This window comes from Mustela erminea, chromosome 12, assembly GCF_009829155.1.
Source record: "Mustela erminea isolate mMusErm1 chromosome 12, mMusErm1.Pri, whole genome shotgun sequence".
Classification (NCBI taxonomy): domain Eukaryota; kingdom Metazoa; phylum Chordata; class Mammalia; order Carnivora; family Mustelidae; genus Mustela; species Mustela erminea.
The window spans coordinates 40,947,707-40,970,625 of record NC_045625.1 but is presented as its reverse complement, the minus strand read 5'-3'; the positions used below and the strand labels follow the sequence as shown (position 1 = coordinate 40,970,625).

General features: G+C 38.8%; 1 protein-coding gene across 5 annotated transcripts in view; it reads right to left on the bottom strand.

Moving 5' to 3' along the window:
• LINGO2 (leucine rich repeat and Ig domain containing 2) overlaps positions 1–20,267 on the bottom strand; it is a 1,169,724-nt gene extending 1,149,457 nt beyond the window's left edge. For 3 of the 5 annotated variants that reach the window (XM_032307279.1, XM_032307283.1, XM_032307282.1), the window contains exon 1: positions 19,091–20,267. The gene's annotated coding sequence lies outside the window, so the exon portion shown is untranslated. Of the gene's footprint in view, positions 1–16,877; positions 18,433–19,090 lie in introns of those variants that run through there. The other 2 variants (XM_032307280.1, XM_032307281.1) reach the window with 2 other exon arrangements.
• Positions 20,268–22,919: the final 2,652 nt, after the last annotated feature.

Genomic DNA, 22,919 nt, shown 5'->3' with positions numbered 1-22,919 from the left:
CAATTACACCAGGCTTAAATAACTCAGAAGGTTAAGGGAAAGCTTAGGAAAAGTTTATCTATTAAAACAAAATAATCTAGGGCACCTGGGTGGTTCAGTGGGTTGAGTGTCTATCTCTGGCTCTGGTCATGATGTGGTGGGGGGGTGGGGTTCGGTCCTGGGATTGAGCCCTGCTCAGTGGGGAGTCTGCTTCTTCCCCTCTTTCCTGCTCATGCTCACTCACTGTCTCTGCTTCTTTCAAATAAATAAATACAATATTTTTTTAAAAACAAGAAAAATAATAGCAAAATTATTTAATTAATTAGTAAACTTTAATCTTCACTTAATTACTATTTAGGAAAATCTGTTAAGGGCAGTGCTGAAATATTTATAAAGGTTTGACATGAGAAAAATACTTTGCTCATATTAAACTTCAATCACTATCAAAATAGCTAAATCTGATCCCAATACATTCTATGGTATTAAATATACCAAGATTCAGTCAGTAATATATTGGTATATTAAATATACCAATATTCAGGCAAATATTCAACAGAACATCCATTTCTTTGCAGCTCCCTGCCATAAAATCATAAGTTGAACATCTCCTGATGCTGCAGATATCCTCACCTCAACAATAATTTATACCTAGGTAAGGCTCTAATGCCCTAAGCCATTATTGTATGTAATAAGTTAACTCCTCTTCTCTGCATCTAGCATGGTACTAGTTACCCACTATCCTTGGGAGATTTTAGAAAATAAAATCTCACAAATCATTTCAATTGTGCTCCAGTTTAGATGAGGAAAGCCCAGTTAAGAAACACTTGGGAAGGCAGCTGATATTTTGTACCTTCAGGATATATTGTGTTTCAATCTTTTCTTCTTAATGGACCTAACAACCCCCTACAACACACACACACACATAAATGGTACTGAGTTATCAAACTATATTTGGGACTTTTGTGCATCTTGTGGCTAACTCCTTCCAATCAAGGAAATGTTGTCTAGCAGTAAATTACATACAGTTTCCACCTACCTAATTTCATAAAAACTTGATTCTCCACTATTTTTCCCTCGTTCTTATAATATACTTCTTTGACTGATAGCAACTTCCTTCCTGTTACATTTCTTATGTTTAAGGAGGTGTCTACAGTATCATAGTATTCTTTCAATTCTTTAGAATTTCATCATCTTCAGAGAGTATATTTAACATATATATAATTTGAGGTTTTTTAAGGTATAAAGAGATACTCAAATTAACAAATAAAAAGTCACAGTTTCCTCTCATCACTTTGGAAAACTGTTGCTATGATGGAAGAGTATCCTTAATGCCACCATTATATTCATAGAAAATCTTTCCCAGGTGTTAAATAAAGATTGAACACTCTTAAGTGTGCTAGGACTCTAGCACACTAATGCAAAAGAAATCTATAATGTCTTTGCCCGAAAGAAGCCCATGGTCTAATTTAAGATAAAAGATTAACCCAAATTAACTAATTAAAAAGCAATATAAAGGCTATGAAAATATAGACAGGTAATTGAGGTCTAATGCCTAATATGCGGAAAATTTTCTAGATGGCAGAAAACAAATGCCAAATTTCCTGAGCTGGGGCAGAAAAGACGTTGAAAGAAGATACCACATAGAAAATACTTCAGGGCCAATAGATATGGTCATTGGCTATTACAATGTAACTTTTTACACATTTGTTCATTATTATTCCAGGTTGGGTAATTTATCTTTTTCCTACTACCAGGAGCTGTGAGGCATACTCAGTTGCAATTGGTAATACAAATACCTTTCTTTCTTCCTTTTTTTTTTTTTTTTTAATTTTCCTGCCTCTAAATCCATTTAACCTCACTTAAGCGGTTCAAATAAATGTCTGGGCGCTCCTGGGTGACTGAGTCAGTTAAGCTTCCCTTTCTTGATTTCCCCTCAGGTCATGATCTTGGGGTCCTGATCTCTGAGTCCTGGAATCAAGCTCTTTGTCAGGTTCTGTGTTCAACAAGGTGTAAGCTTGTCCCTTTTCTTCTGCCCCTCCCCACTGCTTGAGTTCCTTCTCTCTCTCTCTCACTGAAATAAATACACAAAATCTTTAAAATAAATAAATAAATAGATGCCCCAAAAGCTTAGACTGTAAACTGAAGTGATGGAATTTTCTTAAGGTTGCCAGATGATGCCCATGTCCAGTTCTAATGTTAAATCAGCTGTGCATAAAATCTGTTGCACCCTACAAACATTGCAAAGAAACAACTGGTGCTCCGAAATGTATAGTTTAAATTGTTACCATTCTTTTTAAAACAGAAACTTAAAATTGTATAATTATCAGCTATACAATAACCCAGCCTTGACTAGAGTATGAAAATGTTCCTTTCTTGATCTACCCCAAATCTTACTACTCAAACACATCAGCTGTTAATCAGATCATCCCCAAAGAGGCAACAGTCTAACATTATTTTGTATGAAAATTTCTACTTCTTTTCATCAATTTGGTTTAGATCTTTAAAGTATGCTAATATATTTGCCACATGAAAGACTGTGACTCAGAAGATAACACTAATAATAGATAAAATAATACAAAGTTATAATGGCACTTATACTCTAGGATTTTTGCTTATTTGAGGTTTGCTAACTAAAATGATTGAATATTTCATTTCAGGGTAGCATAATGCAGCATACTTTCATGGTTTCATTAAGTTTAAAATTTTATAGTGAGCTCTGGATAATGTTATTAATGTATAATATGTATTATGCATTTGTAGAGTACCATAGTCTCTCCCTCCTCAAACTCAAGAGTGTTGCATATTACTTATAATACAAGTAATCAGTCTCAAAGATTGATTCACTAACTGTTTTAGCCAGAACAATCTTTTAGAATAAATGGGCAGTGACTGACAGCAGAAGTTTTAGTACAGGTTCTCCTAAAATGGCAAGAATAAATACCTTTTGCTTAAGTCTCTTCAGTAAATTCCACTTAGCAACACTTGCAGAAACACCAAACAGCTTTAATGACCAGTGAGTGAATTTATACTATTTATGCATAGCATCATATTGATTTTAGCAACCAAAAAATAACTTGCCAGAGCTCCCCATAAATCATTTTGTGATTCAGGGATGCCATGACTCTGCAGTTGCAGGCAAATGTATTTTTAATTCAATTTATGAATGGTTTAAAAATATCAAATAACACATACCACATTCTAACAATCTTCTGGAACATACCCTTCAACAGCGATCTTAGGCAGGATGTAAAATCAGACATTTTCTATGTGGGTTTTGGTTAGATCCAAAAACCAAAATACATATAATAGTTGACAAGTACCCTCGTGTTTTTAATGGAAGTGCTAGGTTATCTATGTTGAACTTGCAAAGGAAACTCTCAAAAGATGATTTTGTGGGTCAATGTCCCTTGAAGTTTAAGTGGTCAAAAAGGTTGGAAACAAAGTAGAAGAAACTTTTTTTTTTTTTTGAGTTGTTGATGTGCAGTAAATACCACCACCATCTCCTCACCTCAAACCTTGAAGAAGCTTTAAGAAAACCACTTCAAAAGTTTGAAATAGATACATTGACGCCTGAGGGAGGCAACAGTTAATGTCTGATATGTATCTTAGAATAGTGTTTTAAGACCATTACTGTGGGGTATGTTCCAGAGGATTATTAGAGCATTGTTTGTGTCATCTTGTATTTTTTTTAAACCATTCTTAAGCTGAATGAAAAATGAAAGGTTATGCTCCCAAACTGGCAAACTAGAGAGACGTGCTAGCTACACTTTCCCAGGAAATACAAGATTATGTATTTGTTTCCAGAAGACCAGAGGTGAGCAACTTTGAAGAAAAACCTTGTTTAGAGACATTTCAAATCCAGTCCGAGAAGAAGACATAGAGGGATAGAGTCATTCCAATAGAAGAAATGGATTTTGAGATTTCCGGGAACTAGGAGAGAAATAGTATGCATCTGGCCAGAAGGAAATGCTTTTCTTGTGTCACAGAAAATGTAGCCAAATAGTCCCATTCCCTCTGAGAAAGCCACATATCTTTCTGTTTTCAAAGGTTGGGCTATGTTATGATAACAAACAACCCAGTAATTTCAGTAGCTTTTAAAATCACGACGATTAGTTTCTTGCTCATGCTGGTTGTTGTGTCAGCGGTGGGCAGACACTGGCTTGGCTCTTTTCATTAAAGCTTTAGTAGTTTAGGTTGACAGAACAGCCACCATTCTCTAAAGTTCCTGACTGCAGTGTCAGAAGGAAAAAAAAAAATCTCTGGAGTCTTTCACACCAGCTTAGCCTATCAATGACACTTGTCACTTCCTGTTCACAACTCTTTGGCCAGATGGCTTCACCTAACCACAGAAAGCCAGGAAGTTCAATCCTACCATGTGCTCAGGAGGCACAGAAACTTTTCATGAGTAACATTACTCTCTACCACACCACCCTAAGGTAAAACAAGGAGTCCACCAACCCCTAAGGAAACTTATTGAAAGTTACATTGACATCAAATAAATCAGACCTCACCTTCACCTCTTCTACTTTTTGGAGATTCAACCCTATAGCAGCCAGAGGCAGCCTACTTGAACAAGACAGAAAATGTGAGAGTCAGCTAGGGAAACACAGGAGAAGCTGACCATTTTCCCCTTTTCCCCATGACAAATGGCCAACAGAAAGCTAGCCTCGGCTAAGGTAGGGAAAAACTTTTATCACTAAAAGAATTTAGGATTCCTTTTTTTTTTTTTAAATAACCAACTTTTTTTCAGCTTTATTGAGGTGTAATTGACAAATAAATATTATATATATTTACATTTCACAACATGATTATTTTATGGTATGCAATGTGCTGATTTTTGAAGTATAACTAGGATACAATGTTATGTTAGTTTCCGGTGTATAACATTGATTTGGCAAATTTATACATTACTCAGTGCTGACCACAATAAGTGTTGTCACCATCTGTCACCATAGAATGCTATTATATTATTGGCTATAATCGAGATGCTGTACTTTTCGTCTCTGAGACTTACTTATCTTACTTACCTCTGAGACTTATTTAAGTCTGTACCTCTTAATCCCCTTTATCTATTTTGCCCATCCCCCTACCCACATCTCCTCTGGCAACCAGTAGTTTGTTCTCTATATTTAAGAGTCTCGCTTTTGTTTTTTGTTTTTTGGTTTTTTTTGTCTGTTTGTTCAGGATTTCCTTATTAAATAAATAGGTTGTAACAGAAATAAAATTATTAATGTAGTTAGAACTGATCACAGAACATTCTACTTTCTAATAGTAAATAAATAAGGCATGAGACCTGAGATTGTATGCAAGAGCGAGAAAAGGATTTGCCCCACTGAGGAGGTTTATATGGAGAGTAGTAAAGGCAAAAGGGATAAACACTCATTCACTTAAAAAAGGAACATGAGTGGGGGGGGAAGAACTTTGTGCTAGGTGAATGCATCTTCAATGAATGGTAAGGTCAAAAAGAATATAAGTTAAAAAAAACACACTTTAAAGTGAATCCAAATAAAAACAAAACTATCAAAATGCCTTTAGAAAGTCAGAGACAAAATATCACATATAACCAATACAATCTGAAAAGCATTAAGATAAAAAGCTATTACAGAAATGGGGGGGAAAAGTTTAGAAATCAGGCTAATCTACCCTAGAGTTTTTCTCAGAAACATGAAACCAAAATTAAAACTAAAAATGCTATGAGAAACTGACTTCAGTCAAAAATACCTAGGAAAATGCTCCATCACAGCAAAATGAATGGCAGAAAATTCAATTAGACTCTGTATCATTGGCCAGATAGGAATGCTGGGCAGAGACAAAAAACATAATTTATTTCCAACAAACTAGATTTAGGCATAGAGCAATAACCCCTTATACTATCACAACACATTAATAGTGGATCTCCCAGAAGAAAACTACTATTAAATCAATAAGTATTTGCTCTTTGAATTGTTCTGTCAATGATCTAGAAAGTATCAAATAAGAAAATAGGAGAAGATAGGATACGAGTGCTTATTTGGTGCCAAGAGTTTTTTCAACAGTCTTTCACCTAAGTGTAAAAGACTACGTGAACGTTCTCAAGTGACCCATCTGTGTAACCAGTGTTCAAACTGTAATTGTCTGATCTGTATTGGTACCTTTGCTTCATAATCTATTAGATAAAACTGTTACGATATGAAAATGTGATGAAATTATTTATCCAATAGAAATAAATTTCGAGTTGATTCATTTTGGTTTTGCTTTTCTGTATAAATCCTCAATTTTGTTTCTAAAAGTGATAAACATTATTGCATTTGAGATTATTTTACTAGTGGCTTTTAAATATATATTTAATTCAAGAATGACTTTATTTGTATATAGGTACTGAGTATACAAGTTCATTTTCACTCATTATTTATTTTAACACAGTATCATCCACATAAGGTATACAGGGCAGAAAAGACTTATTATACCTCTTTTACATTAGGAAATTAATACTTCATGAGATTAAGAGATTGCTTGAGGTCCAACAATGCACAGGCAATGGCAGAATCAGGATTTGAAATCAAATCTTTAAAACTTTTTTTTTAAGATTTTATTTATTTATTTGACACAGAGAGAAAGAGATCACAAGTAAGCAGAGAGGCAGGCAGAGAGAGAGGGGGAAGCAGGCTCCCTGCTGAGCAGAGAGCCCGATGTGGGGCTCGGTCCCAGGACCCTGAGATCATGACCTGAGCTGATGGCAGAAGCTTAACCAACTGAGCCATCCAGAAGCCCCCAGATCTTTAAACTTTTAACCATTGTATACTACCTCTCATTTACCAATTGAGAATAGTATTATGATGATTTGGAATATAATTTAAAACTGTCCATAATGTTCTAAAAATCACATTTCAATTCCTTCTAAAAAAATTAATAAAAAGTGACTATATTCTGAATTATTAAAAAAAACTGACAAGTAACATATAATTTTTACCAAAGGTTTGGGAAAGATACATAGAACAGAGAAAAAAAGGAATAATGTACTTTTAAAAACACAATAATAAAAGCTTGTAAAAGTAGAAAGACTGCATTTTGTCTGGGGCTTCTGGAAGAGTTTATTGAGAATATGACATTAGGCTAGTTTTCAAAGGATGCATAGGAGCCTTTCTGGATATTCCAGAAAAGCCTACTTTAGGTGGGGGGTTCCCAATGTGCAAAGCCACACATATATGAAAAATTGAACAGTTTTATCAGTAAGTACTAGATTATTTTACATTTAAATACTGTTTCCAACATCTCAGAACTTAGTATGAATTATTAATTAGATTCATTAGCACTTTATTCTTATAAAGCAATTAGTATACTTGATATCTCTATATTCTTTCTTCTCCCACAAAGACAGCTAAATGGGAAGATGGGTGATTATTCCCCCAAATGCAAATAACTTCTCCATGTTTTTCTACCTTTACTAGTGATAAAACATCTGATTATAATCCATATTCTAAAGCTATAATTTTAAATCATTAATTTCTATTGAATCAAGCTGTATACCCTCCCTTGAACTTTACATTAATATAATCATTGAACCTTCTTTTTTGAGCTTTGTTCCCCACATCCCTCTCTCTATAAATTCCACAGTAGGTGCTCCTATAGATGGACAAACAGGAGCAGAAGCTCCAGGTGCAACAGGACAGTTATCCAGTGTACCTCTACTCAACAGTCAGTCAAATCAAAGTATTTTGCTAAGCTACAGATACACCTATAATAACATGCAGAATTCATTTCATATTTCACATTGATTTTATCAGCCTCATTCACACATATTTTCAATTATAATGAATGACAAAATAATTCATTTTTTATGTTGATTTTAGTTTCTCTGCCAAAGACATACTACATTTTTGTTGAAAGTTTTTGTAGAACCCTGCAAGATTCCAGAATACTGAACCAACTATAAATGCTTTCTTCTTAATTTTGGCATGTACAAAATAAGATCATTACCATATGAATATGTTCTAGAATGCTCTTCTGTATCTCAGTCCAAGAGTCTTTAGCAAAGAAAGGGCAAACAGAGTGCCATCTATCTAGTTTAGCTGTGTTGAATGAGTTTTTATGGAAAATAATAAAACAATGTCAATTCAAGTCATGTACAGAAACACAAAACAATATGTTACAGGCTCTACTGCTTAAAGATATGTTAGACAATTACGTGGAGGAGATAATGTTGGAAAGCAGGTTTCCAAGACATGGACAGGTAAATGGATTAGATGGTTAAGTCCCCTCACAGGAAAGATGCAAGGAAGGAGCGTCTGTGATGTGTGTACCTGGTTAGTACTTTCTTAACCTACACGGGCTGGCTCTTTTACATTCATTGTTGCCCCAGCTCTGACATAAAAATAAGCTCTGTTGTCTTCCTGTACTAGGGATCCAATTATATCAATGTTACTAAGACTCTTGTAAGTTTGCTGAAGAGTTTGAGATCATAGAAAGGAGTGCCATTGCACAAGGTACAACACTGTATTTTTAAAATTCCCATTTGATATCTATCTTTTCAAACATTTTCTGGTCCCTGACTACTCAGTCCTCTTGCTCCTTAACCAACAGGACTGAGTTTCACTCTTCTCTCATTTCTTGTGCAACACAGTATCTTATTTTGCAAAAGGGAACCCCAGGAATCAATTTCATTTTATAAATTACATTATTTCTGTAACACTGAATCTTTTTATGATGTGAGTATTTTACTTTCCTAATCAGAAAAAAATATATTTAAAATTACATATGAAGAAAGAGGCATCAATTATATTAACTAAAAGAATAGCATATGCTTTAAGGAACTACGAATCCATAGCATTTAAGATAATGCATTTATTTACAGTAGGTGCTCAATGAATATTGATGATGATATGAAAATTATTCCAAGTGAGAGATTCATGTAACAATACAAGAGAAGTTAGTGTGATAGGAAAATAGAGTATGTATGTTCTTTCTTAAACAGTGGATTGGCAAGTTACTGGATAGAAAGGAAATAAAGTGAGTAGGAAAGAAGAATGATTTGAGTTAGTTTATTACAAACAAAGTTCTCTATTGAGTGCTCACTAGGTACAAGATACCCTTAGAAGTATCTTCTCATCCCTCTCCTAACCCTCATGGGTAAATGTATGCCATTCTACTTCGTTACTTTTATGCCTGTAACACAATTTCTCATTACATATTCCTTTTGTTTCAGTTTCATATGAGTTCCTTCCTATATTAGCCTGTAAATCTCTCAAAGGGAAGGATTATAATCTGCCCCTTCCCACAGATAATATAAACCCCAGTTTTTAACACATCAAAAGTATATAATAAATAGTTGTTCAATATATCAATCAATCTACCATAGACTAAGTATTATTCTACAACTACATTCTTTTTTTTTTAGATTTTATTTATTTATTTGACAGATAGTCACAGTGAGAAAGGGAACACAAGCAGGGGTGTGGGGGAGGCAGAAGCAGGCTTCCTGCCAAGCAGGGAACAGGGAGCCCCAGACACAGGGTTCCATCCCAGGACACTGGGATCATGACCTGAGCCCAAGTGCGTAATGACTGAGCCACCCAGGCACCCCTACATTGTTCTTAATCTTTACTGGAGATTTTATTATGATGCTATTTAAAGAACCTCAACACTCCATTTATTTTCTCACTAAATCAGCAACACAGAATTCATTGTATGAGTATTCCAAAGTTTATTTAATGATATTCCCATGGAATGCCTGGAGGTTTTTGTTTTGTTTTGTTTTCAGTTATTCAGTAAATAAGTGTTTAAGCATGGCTTGCTTCTTTCTTTGCAATTTGTCTGCCTTTTTGAGTCCTTTCTTGACTTGATTGGTTAGAAATTCCAATATAACATCAAGTAGAAGTGATGAGAACAGACATTTTTGCCTTGCTTCTCAGATTACAAGAAAAGCAGTGGGTCTTTCACCAGTTTTTCAAAAGATTTTTAAATTTTTATAGAAGAGGGGGATCAGAGGGAAATGGGGGAGAGAATCCTAAGCAGACCTCACACTGAGCACAGAGCCCCAGGTGAGTCTCCATCCCCTGACCCTGAGATCATGACCTGAGTCAAAACCAAGAGTCAGACACTCAATCAACTGTGCTAGTCAAGTGCCCGGGTCTTTCACCATTAAATATATCAGCTATAGGCTTATTGCAGATGTTCTAGATCAAGCTGAGGAAGCTCTCTAATATACCTAGAATATTTGCTAACAGTTTTTATCAAGAATAAATGTTGGATTTTCTCAAATATTTTTGTTGTATCTAATGAGATGATCACATATAGTTTTTCTTTTTTACTCTGTTAATATGGTGAACTATATACAGATTGATTTTCTAACATTTAACTGTCACTGCATTTTTGGGATGAACTCAACTTGGTCATGACATATTATTTTTTTATGTACTGTGGATTTATATTTGCTAAACTTTTATTAATACTGTTTACATTATGTTCATGAAGAATATTGGTCTGTACCTTTGTGTTTTTTTATAATGCATTTTCAAGGTATTGGTATCAGGGCAATGCTGATGTCATAGGAAACAATGGGAAGTGCTTCCTTCTCTACACTTTCCTAGAAGAGATTGTGTAGATTTAGTATTATTTCTTTCTTAAATGTTCAGAGATTTTATTAGTGAGGTCACCTCACTCATAAATCCCAGTGTACCTGGGTTTACTTTTTGTGAAGACTTTGGGGCATTTTTTTTTTTGAATTGTGGGTATTTGTACATCTATATTAAGATGTAATTTATTTAGGGGCGCCTGGGTGGCTCAGTGGGTTAAGCCCCTGCCTTCGGCCCAGGTCATGATCTCAGGATCCTGGGATCAAGCCTCACATCGGGCTCTCTGCTCAGCAGGGAGCCTGCTTCCCCTTCTTTCTCTGCCTGCCTCTCTGCCTACTTGTGATCTTTCTCTCTGTCAAACAAATAAATAAAATCTTTAAAAAAAAAAAAGATGTAATTTATTTACCATAAAATGTTCTCATTTCATATAAACAATCCAATGATGTTTAGTAAATATACAAATCTGTGCAACCATCACCACAATCCAATTATGGAAGAGTTGGCTCACCCCAAAAGATTCCTTGTGCCTTGTACCTATTTGTAGTCACTTATCATTCCCACTCCCAGTGCTTGACAAACACTAATCTAATTCTGAAGTCTGTAAATTTGCTTTTCTGTACATTTTGTATAATGGAAGCATACAATATGTGGTCTTTTGTGTATGGTTTCTTTCATTTAACATAATTTTTGAGTAGTTCCTCATGGTAGAGCATACATAAGTATTTCATTCCATTTTATTGACTATTATTCAATATTCAATATATCGTTTTTATTTATCCACTCATCATTTGATTTGGTATAGGATGGTCTTGACTACAAATACAATTCTTTAAAACATAGGTAGCTATTTTGGTTATATATTTTTCTTGTGTATATGTAACGGATCTTTGTAAGATTTGTAAGAGAATTCTCCTGAAGATAAACTTGAAGAGGAACGATGAAGCCAATTATTTTGAACATTTGCAATATAATAGATATTAAATAATATTTAATAATTTAATAATATAGTACTATATTTATATTAAATAATAATTTAATAATATTAAATAATTATTATTTACATTTCACTCCAAAAGGGTTGACCAGTTTACAATATCTCAATGATACATATGAGTGTCTATTCTCCCAGTCCATTTCCAACACAGGAAATCTATCATTGTTTACATCTTTGTTCCAACTTATCACCAAGATTATCTCACTATTGTATAAATTTGCATTGCATCAATTACCACTAAAGTTACATATTTATTACTTATTCCTCAGATCAATTCCCTCCCCTCATTATGAGTTCTCCCCAGGCCACTCTCACCTTAAGCTACCCTGAATTGCCTGGTTAAGCAACTCTTGTATTGTTACTCTGTGTGTTCTTGTGAGCAATAGATACATAGCAAGAATTTTCTGAATCAGTTGATAGACTATTCTTTGTTAGCTTATCGTCCACTTTTTGCCTTCTCTTTAACAAGATCACAAGATTCTTAAGAACAAAGGACAATTATATACATCATTAAATCCTGAATATCATACAGGAAACCACTTTAAATCAATAAATATTTGAGTGTTAACTGATGTGAATTTAACTAGCCAAGGCCAAAGGTAGGGCTTTTCATTACCTGCAGTGAAATTAAAGGAAAACCATAAAGAAAACCATTTGCAATCCATAAACATAGGCTTAGCCAATGGGTGACATTTAAGGACATACCTATAAGAACCATGAACTGTTTTTAGCAGGAGATCTATCGATCAACAATCAATCTATAATACATATATTATATATAATACATATGAGAATATATATAATATTCTATATCTATATTATGGTCTATAATAGACTATGTTATCTAATATATCTAAAATACTGGGCACTTGGGTGGCTCAATAGGTTAAGTGTCTGTCTTTGGCTCAGGTCATGATCCCAGGGTCCTGACCATACATGCCAAGAGCTTTCCCAATGTTCTTTAACAGTCAGGCCAGGCAGAAGAGCAAAGGTGGAGGCAAAAATGTGTCGGGTGGCCCCACCACCAGTAGATCATGCTCTCTCTGCCTTCTGAACACAGAGAAGAACAAAGAACTGCTCTCTTTGGGGGATTTAAGATAGAAGGTTGGAGAGCACTATCCATGAAGAGCACTGAGTACTGGAACTTCTGCTTTGGAGGTTTGGAGGGGCAAAGAATGATCAGGGCCAGGTGCATGGACAGGATGACAGAAGGAGCCTTGGCCTTAGCATAGAGGCTTGAAGGACATGGCAGTACCACTGGGGAAAGTGCCAACAAGAAGAGGTGGTTGGGGATACCTGGATGACTCAGTCGATTAGGCATCTGCCTTGGGCTCAGGTCGTGATCCAAGGGAGCCTACTTCTCCCTCTCCCTCTGCCTGCTGCTCTCCCTGCTTGTGCTCTCTTGCTCTAATGAATAAATAAAGTCTTAAAAAATAAAATAAAATACTAATACATAATATATTACAATATATAATATGTATATACTATGTTATATATAACAGAACATATAAAAGCACAGTATATTTATATATTATAGAACAGTATAGTATACAGGGTATATTTATAGAGAAAGAGAGAGGGGAAAGAGAGAAAATACAGAAAAGCCTGATAAAAAATAGTTGAGAAGATACAGGCTCTTTACCTTTGACAAATGAAGCCCACCGTTTCAAAAATCAACATTTATCACAAGGCACTGTTGTTGGCTCCCCTGGTACACCAGGAGCAATACAGTTTTTATGCTAATTATTTCCCTTCATGCTGGCTACTAGATAGATATCTTGCAGCTAACCATAGTTACATTATAATAGAATGAGATTGTATGAAGACACAAAATCCTCTTATGCAGTCCAATTTAGAATCCATTTCAAAAACTCTCTAGTGCTATACCTAGAAACTGAAATGTGCTGGGAATCTTAGATTTTTGCATATATTTCTGTTACACTGAAATTTGTTAAGAGTTCTGTAAAAACAATAATTGTTCTTTTATCAATAATTTGGTATTATGTTCTATTATATCTGCTACAAAAACTTGTCATTTATTTTAGGCTAGCCTCTTAGGTTTACATTTAGTTTTACTAATATTATTTGAAAAAATATGAAACTAAAATTCTAGGGGAGGATAGTATCCGTCTTATCCTTGCAACCAGTAAAGATAAGCTGTTCTTAATATTAACCAGTGAATACATTTTAAAAAGCAACAAAATTTATTCTAGTCTCAAATTCTAGCAGGCCTCATACTTTATCAAAAGAGCACATAATTATTTCAATGGGGCTTTTAAATTTTTATTCAAATCAATGAGTCATGTAATATCTATCATTTACTACTAATTCACCTGATGAAAATAACCTATACATAATAAAATTAACATTTAATAAAATAGGACAAATGGACTATCAGCATTCCTGAGAAAATCCCATTGTGAAAACTAAGAAATTGTGCTAGTTTTCTGTCCAACTTCACAAATTAAACTACTGAATCAATATTTCAAAGCCAAATATTTTTAAAGTATTTATACAAAATGGGTAACTGACCTGACAATAATGAAATCAATGACAATTGTTACTGGCATTCCATTCAGTATACACAAAAAGAAAAATGTAGAATGCTTTTAAAAGGGGAGGGCAGCACCTGGGTGTCTCAAATGTTAAGTGTCTGTCATGATCCCAGAGTTCTGGGATCAAGCCCCATATCAGACTTCTTGCTCCAATGGAGCCTGCTTCTCCCTCTCCCTCCCCCTCCTCCTGCTTGTGTTCTCTCTCTTGTTAAAAAAGCAAAAGAAAAAAGAAAAAAAAAGGGGGGGGGAGTGGAGGGAAGTCCATTTAAATTTTATTATTCAAAAATATTTATTCTTCTTTTTTCTTTCTTTATTGTCATAGTGCTTTAAAAAACAGCTCAAATGCTCAGATTGACTTTTATGTCTCTCATAGTAAGCATCACATAATTTGTGCCATATTAATAACTTTGAGAAAATCATCTCACATATACACATATTAATTTAAGCTTTTCGTTTATGACACTTGTTAAGAGCCCCTCACCCCTGGGGAAAAAACAACAACAAGTCTCATCAAAGTAATTTCAAAATCTATGCTTCATTATGAAAGTTTTACAGATATTCTTTAAATATATTTCATGTAACTTTCTATTAAGTGTTTCAATGTCTGATATTGACTTGGAACTTGGAGGGTTTTTTGGTTGTTGTTTTTATATTTTTATTTTTTTAAAGCTTTAAAGCTATGTGTGGTCAAGTTTTAAGCATAAGAAGAAAGTGTGTAGATATTAATTTTCCCCATTTTACAGAATTCCACACTGAGCCTTAGAAAAGGAAGAGAGCTTTTCAAAAGTGACTCCATTAGTGGTAAGAGAGAAGAAGAATTCAGGTCTTCTAAAACCAAATCCAATGATTTTTCTACTTTTTCATGCTGCCTCCTGGTGGCACTGAATTAGTTTCTCCTGGGAGATTTTTGGACACTAGATTTTCTCTTTGAGGACATTTAAAAAGAAGCTAGCAACTTTAAAAAATAGTTACATTTACTAAAGACTTAGATGGAGTTAAGGGTTTCCTAAAATGGATTACTAATTTCTTAGCAGGTATACATTGACAAGTATAACTCAACTATTTGCTTAATATGAACATTTCAGACTTGGTTACATTGGCCATCATGCACATGAAGAAAGTATTAACTACGTGGAAATAAGTCACTGCAAGCACAACGCACCATATTGCCAGGCGGTCCATGTACCTCCAGTGACTACTAGCCATGTTTGTGGAGAAACAAGGAGCTGCAACCAGACACAAGAAGCACCCACAAGTAAGAGATAACCATCAGCTGATGACTTGGATTCCCTAAAGAATCAACCCCACATTCTCGTAGGCTTCTTCTATATAATTTAAAACTAAACAGAACAGTCAGTATTATAAAATTATCTCCCATTTAAAAATAAATTATGGACTGATAATTGTAAAATTACTATAAATTGGCAGGGACAATTTTCTGAAGGAACTATTTAACCAAAAGAAAGAGAGAAAATGATACAATGAAAGAAAGGAGGGAGGGGGAAGGAGAAAGAAAAGGAAGGGGGGAAGGGAAGGAGGGAGGAAAGAAGGAAGGAAGGAAATAGGAATTTTTTTTTTAATTTTTAAAAGGTGCTGAAAGAAGAAAGAGATACATGCAGTTAGAGTAAACCTTTGCCTCCTATTTAACCTCTCTCTCCTATCCTCCTTTCATTTTCTCATAAAACATCTTTTTTTAAGATCAACTGATTTTCTTTCAGGAAATAAGATCTTTTCTGTTTAGATAATGCATAAAGTTCTTTACACTGAAATAGCCCCTAAACCATAAAGGGAGAGGGCTTGGTGACACAGTTCCTTATCAGAATTATAAATGGTGTACTATGCATAGGTTGAGGGTTATAACAGACAGCAAAACATTCATGTAAATTCAGAAAACTTTTTTTTTATAAGCTTGCATCCTGCTTTTAGATAAAATGCAACCAAACTGGAGAATCAGTAACTAGCAAGCCTTTTTTTTTTTTTTTTTTTTTTTTTTTTTTTTTTTTGCTTATAGTGACCTCCTCTCTTTGTACTACAGGAAAACATTTCCACCTAGAGTCCTTTCACAGAATATCTAGAAACCAAATGAAACCAACCATAATGACTACCAGAGCCAGATAATAATCAGTTTTTAATTGAAGCATCAAGCCAATTAATTTGTGATAACATCCTATCACTTCTTATTCTTGACGTGAAGTTTCAAAGGACTTAAAACAGTTTTCAGGTCCATGGCATCCAGGGAACATTTCAATGTTTGGTCTCTTAAAATCACATTTATTAGAGAGAAAAAAAAAATCTTTAGGGTCCTAAAACCGAATTTGAGCTTACAAACCAGCCTCACTAGTTTGATTCCATGAACTGTAAAGGAATACAACGTTTTTTTATGCATCTTATATGCAGACTGCTAATACTAGTAGATCTTCCTCTGGCTTCAGAGGTGTCTTTCAGAATGAAAACTGAGCCCTTCTTATGTATTTGTCTTGGTTAATTCAATTCAACAAAAAAAATAATTTGTGTCTATACATACACATAAGTATATTGAGGTTAATAACTATTATTTTGTCACAAAATAAAATTCCTAAAACAGTTTATTTTAAGAACATAAGCCATCATTTTTGAGATTTCAAGAAGGTATTTATTCTTGTCTCCTGTACAGAGCTCTATCCAATGTAATACATCTAATGACAAACTTTATATAAACCTTCCTTGAGATCATGCTATGTTATTCTGGAATGAAAAAATTGGCCTTCTTCCATTTCCACTAAATTATACTTATTATATAACATTAACTCACATATTTACCTTGATCAAAAATAGAGGTCCCACACATACATGATAGCCAAACCACTTCAGTCGTCGTCAATAGGCAGCCCATTCTATTTAAATTTTTAGGGTGAAATACCTGACAGTATCTCACAAAACATTTTAGTTTTCAGCAGGAAGTGCTTCATTTTTTTTTTTTCTGCCTCACACTCTCACCGTATTGGAAGTAATGCAAGGTACAGGATGATGATGGTAGTAACTAAAGCACATCGCCTTCTTTCAAAATGCTAACCACTGCTTCCTCTCTGAAAAACATATTTTGCACTTTCAGTATGTGGCCCAATATTTCACAAATGCCGGATCTCAGCTTTTATCCAATATTCCTGGGATACTCCATGCCCCATCATATTTTCTGGCTTCCTTCACTATTATTCTGCAGGAGGTTTAATATCACAAGTCATGTTTGTTAAGAGCCACCTTCAGAAGGCTGAAATTGCATTACTGAGTGTGAAATAACCACATATGGTATGCACAAACACAACACAGCACAATGAAAATGACATACATTTCCTACTGCCTGACAGACACGGTGTCATCACGCCAAGTACACACAATACCCACTCTTTTTTTTTTGTGGCCTAGACACAATCATCAAACATATTCTGTGCCCACCGTGCCCACAGCAATATCTAGCAGAAATGATTTTTGTTGGTGGCTTGAGCAAGGATTCTATCAAAGAGAGTGTGGAATATGAAATGAATCAGACTTCATCAAAAAATCTTGAACTCCAAGGCTATTTCCTAGCTCCCGTCACCCCCAACCCCACACACAAGCTTAACTTCACCCTCCCTCCTCCCCTGATGTTCTGGCCATGACTTCCCTCTCATTCTTATCTCTCTCCCTCCAAGTCTTTCAGCCGCTTTGCTCTTGAGTTCAGAGCCAATCCCTTGGCGAAAGAAATCAGTAAAAGCTAGATGGTGAGACCTCATCACCAGGTGAAAAGGACAGGGGAGGAAAAGAAGAGGGTGTGGTACTCTTTTCTTCACCACACCCCAATCCTGGAGTCGCGCACTCTAGTCCACTGCGGCTCAGGGGAGCACAGCGGGTCCCCTCGCTCACCTCGGAGCAGCCCGGCCCCCAAAACCAGTCACCCGACACTCTCGGCAGAAAACTTCCCTTAAAGCAGGCAAATATTCAGGGGAGGAGGATGAAATTACAGGTTAGTTCGAAGACACATTCCACGGAGCTCCACGGAGCAAGACTGAAAGGCACCTTTAGATATGGACCCTACAAACCCGCACCTTCCACTCCCTCCCACCTTGGGTGTTTGGCTGGGGAGGGACGGAGAACGGCAGGCCGAGAGTGGAGAAAGAGGACATTACCTCCCGGGACTGCCCTCAGGGTGCGGGCCAGGATCTCATTCCCGAAGTGGCTCCGACTCGGGCACAGCTTTACCGAGCTCAGCCTAGATTCGGACCCGCGTCCCCCGCAGCTCTGCGCTCAGCCAGGAGGCGCACCGGGACTCCGGCTCACATCCCCCGCCCAAGCCGGGCTCGCCTCCCCCTGCCGCGCCCGCTCCGCCACCCCACGGGCACGCTCGCTCCCCGCGCTCGCCCCTCCGCCTCCCGGCGCCCCCACACCCACCCGCTCCGCGGCGCCCGCTGGGAGCCTCTAGCGGAGGCGAAGGGAACCGCAGCAGACCCGCGGCGCCAGGGCTCCGACGCCCGCTGCACGAAGCCAGCCAGGCGGCGGCGTGGGCTTCGCGTGCCCGGCAATCCGCCGGCCGGATGCCGCCGCCCCCACTTGCCCACCTGCGCCAGGCTCACCTGCCTCCGCGTCCTAGCGCCCTGCGCCGACACCCACAGCGATCTGTAGCAACGAGGGGAAGGGTCTGCGGTGCTAGCGGGGTTAAAAATTTAAAAAACAAACAAAAATCTCGCCAGAAACATACACACACGAATCCACGCTATAAATCAGCCCGGACATACGCCCCAGCTCGACAGCTATTTCCAATAGGTTCCAGAAAGTGTGAGGTCAGGACATCAGAACACTCCCTTCGGTTGCTGCCTCCCACCTGGGCACCGTGGCACCGGCTATTCCCGGACTTGTCCGCTCCACGCCATGCGCGCGGGCTGAGCAATCTCGTGGTGACGCCCGGAGAGATCATCCTAACTTAGCTTAACCCCACACCCCAGCCCCAACATCTATTTTAAGTTATTCTTCTTCCCGGCAGCGGTTGTGCTGCCTCTTACCTTGAGACGCTGTTCTCGTTCATGTGCTTAAAATCCGAAGCCAAGTACGCGTTGCACACAAGTCCAGGCTTTTCCTCGACACCCCCCTGCCTCAGCTCCGCACCGGCTTTTCCTTCCAAAGGGATCAGGGGGTGATGGCGGTTATAAAGCCCTCGCACTGGAGGCACCTCTAAATCTTCACGCCCGTGGAAACGGAGACGGGGACAACCTTCCCGGCATCCCGAAGCCTCCCAGCCCCTGCTCGGTCAACTTGGCTTTCTATTTTCTTTTCTTCTATTTAATTTTTAATTTTATTTAATTTTCTTCTTTAACCCTCCAGGCCCATCAGTCAGTCCGCTGCCGGCATCAGGCAGGGAAGAAGATCCTATTCTCAGTTGTAGCCGCTCCTCTCTTCCTCTTGATAAAAAACCCCTCCCCCTTTCCTCCCGTGGTTTTGGAAAATCTTCTACCTTCTGCTCGGATTTAGGTGGGGACAAGGCTAAGAGGTGCTGGAAGAAGAGCCACTCCAAAGCACAGCTTCAGAAATCCATCTCCCTGGGCAGCCTTTGGCGAAGGTGTCTGTTCTGAGGAAACTTTGAGGGGAGGCAGTGGCGGCGGAAGCAGGGCTGGGCGGGCGGCCGGCGGCAGCGCCAGGTGAGAAGGCTGCGAGGAGGCGGCTGCCGGGAGGAGGGACGCCAGGCAGGCAGCGGGCGGCTGGGTCCCGGCGGCCCGGCTCGGCGCGCGGGCTGCGCACACACACGCGCGCACACACACACACACACACACACAGACCCCTGCGCGCGCGCACAGCAACACACGCACGCCCAGCCCCGCGCCGGCAAGCCCCAGGCCACTGGCGAGCGGGGAGTCCGGAGGTGCGGAGAGGGACCGGGCCTCCCAGGATGCAGAAGACAGGAAGACTCGGTCACTCCTCACTAGTTAGCAGACTGGTGCCGGCGGGCAGTTCTTCACTGCTAGCCCTCAAGTCAGTTCCGCCGCCTCTCGGGTCCCTGCCCTCCCTGGCATCTCGGCCCCCTGCCTCTTTCCCGGAGGCCAGTTACTCTCCGGGGACCCTGCGTGAGGTCGCCGGACTAAAGATTAACCCCATCCCCATCTCCACCCTGCGGAGTCACCTCCGCCCCTTCTATCGTGGAGCTTTGAAGTGGCTGCAGCAACTAGCTGGGGAGCTGAAGGGCTCCCCGAGGTCCTTCGAATAGAGGAGCCTATACATCTTTTCCTGGGAACCACAACCCCCTCTCATCCCCCTTTTCCTGCCCACTCGCTCACGTAACATTTCCCCCCTGAAACTCAAGTAGGTTCTTAAAAAAGGAGCTGCCTGGGGATTTGTGATGCCTGGGTTTTGGAACTGTGCTAATTTACTATCTACGCTTATATTGTAGAATGGACGGTAGCAGGTGTAAGGCTCCGCTGGAGAAAGGGGAGGGGATTAGGAGTCTGGAGACTCAGCCCCTTTAGCAGCCATTTCCAAGGTTTTGCACCTTAAGAGCTGTCCAGGTCTAGGTCCAATTCCTGTCCCAACTGCTTTCTCCTCCCCTGAGAACCAGGAGGGATCCCTGGGTGCCGCCCAGCTGGGGAGCCCCAAGCCGGAGAGACTCCTCTCTCAGAAGCGCCCCAGGCTCGTTCACTGCGCCCGGCGAAGGAGACTCCTAGCGGGAGTTTGTCTTACCCGGCCTGGATTTGTGGAACTGTTCCCCGAAAGTAAACTTTTACCCTCTGGTTTTTTTAAAAACCACAGTTCGCGTTTGTGCTCTGGAAGGTCGCGACACCAGCAGAGCGTTACTCTGCCTGCACAAGGGCTGGCGAGGCTGAGAACTGCTGTGGGTTTTTTCATTCGGGGCTTGGAGAATCTCTGCAGCTTGGGACCTGCGGGAAGAAAACACAAAGTTGCGCAGCGTGGAGAGCGAGCGACGTTCTTCTGCTCCCGCGCGGGTCGCGTGGCTCAGCCAAGGACTCCATTCAGATTGCTCTGTGGAACCGGGGCTCTAGACGGGCTCCTGGAGTCCAGTTCAAGTTGAAAGGCGGCGGGCTTTGCAGGAACGACAGTGTAGGAGCGCCGAACGTGCAGTTGCCAAGGCGCAAAAGTGGAACAATGGGATGATCTCGGCAAAAAGAAAAAAAAAAAAAAAAAGAAAGAAAGAAAGAAAGAAAAAAGGAAAAAAAGAGAGAAAGAAAGAAAGAAAGAAAGAAAAAGAAATTTGTGTCGATAGCAGCTCTAGCGGCGCTCCTCACAGTTCCGAAATCGATGGAGAGCATTCAGAGGTGAGCCTTGCCGCGCCCACGATCTGTGAACCAATAGCTACCAATTTCGGGAATGAACCCGCTTTGAATTCGGTGTGAGCCCACTCTGGAGGAAGCGGAGACCCAAAGCGATTGTCAGTTTTGGAGGGTGATGGATCGAAGCTGTCCCTTGGAACCAGGCAACCGCTGGCAACACCTTCCCGCTAATTTGGCGACTGTGCAGATACTCATATCTACGTTTGGGGAATCTAAGCGCTGGGGTCCGACGCGCCGGCTTTCCTTCTGACGCGGTTAAGAAAAGAGCTTGAAGCTGAACCGGCAAGCCTGCAAGAAGGAGCAGTGAATAATGAATTTGGTGGTGAGATAGTAAAGGATAAAGAGGCATTTCATTTCCGTGTGGATTAGTTTGCCAGGAGCGACTTTTTAGGTTTAATATTTCAAGATATATCATGGACACCTACTTTTTGCAGAATTTCAAGTGGAGGCTGTCCCCAGTGTTTTTGAATCTGGTATAAATCTATAAATTGCCTGCTTGCCACAAGGTTTGACGTTTCTTTGAATTTTGATTCTTATTCCTAAATAATAAGTAATAATTGACTGTTCCTGGAAACGAAGTGAAGTGGCAATAATAGTTACAATAAACTATTTCCCAAAAAAGGCCATCTAGCTTATGGTTTCTGTTTACATAAGCCTATGAACTAATAATAAAGTATTGTGGCTGACTAATAGACAAGAATTACAGAACTGTAATGCAGAAACTCGCTTGGTGAAAAAAAATTTAGAATTGACTTCTCTTCAAAAAGATGCTGGCTTGTAACTCCTTTCCTGGTTGGTGTTGATGTGCAGACCACTGTTGGCTACTAATGACTCTTAATAAAAAAAACATAGACCATTTATACATTTAGTACCTGAAAAGGTGTCTTACCGTTCTGGAAAATGTTGTGGAAAGTCATGTTCCAGCCACAGAGGAGTCTTTTTCACTCACCTTGAGCCTTTGGTTTTGTAAGCTGTGTAGGTAGCAGTGGTAGTCAGAGGTGTAATATTCTTGACATTTAAGCACCTTCATTGAAGTGAAAAAGCTTATGGATTCATGGACCCTCTTTAAGAAGCATTTACTTCTCCTCAAAAAATGCAGTTTCTTCAATGACTTGATTGTTGCAAAACCAAAGTCACATTTGTTATTTGTTATTCAAAAATAAGGGGCTGCAGGGATATGAATCACTCTTCCTCTCCCACTTTTCACACTTTGCTTTTCTGAGGAAAAATAGTTGACCATCAACAGAAGAAGCAAATCTCAAGGTCAGAAGATTCACTCCATTCTCTATCTCCTTAGAGCAGTCTACATTATCAAGAAAAAATTGAGACTCAAAGGTACTCCAAGAGCCCTCCAAGTCCCACCACCAAATTAAAATAACTACTTCATTGTTCTAGTGTTATGTATTTCCCTGTATTTTTTGACAAGTCAAAATTGAGTTTGATATATGGTGTCTCTTTTGGTGGAGACTTTCTTGAACCTTTTATTTCTTCAGGATAGTTGCTGTGTAAAATATATTTTCAGGCCACTTTTCTTCCTAGGAGTTAGCATTTAATC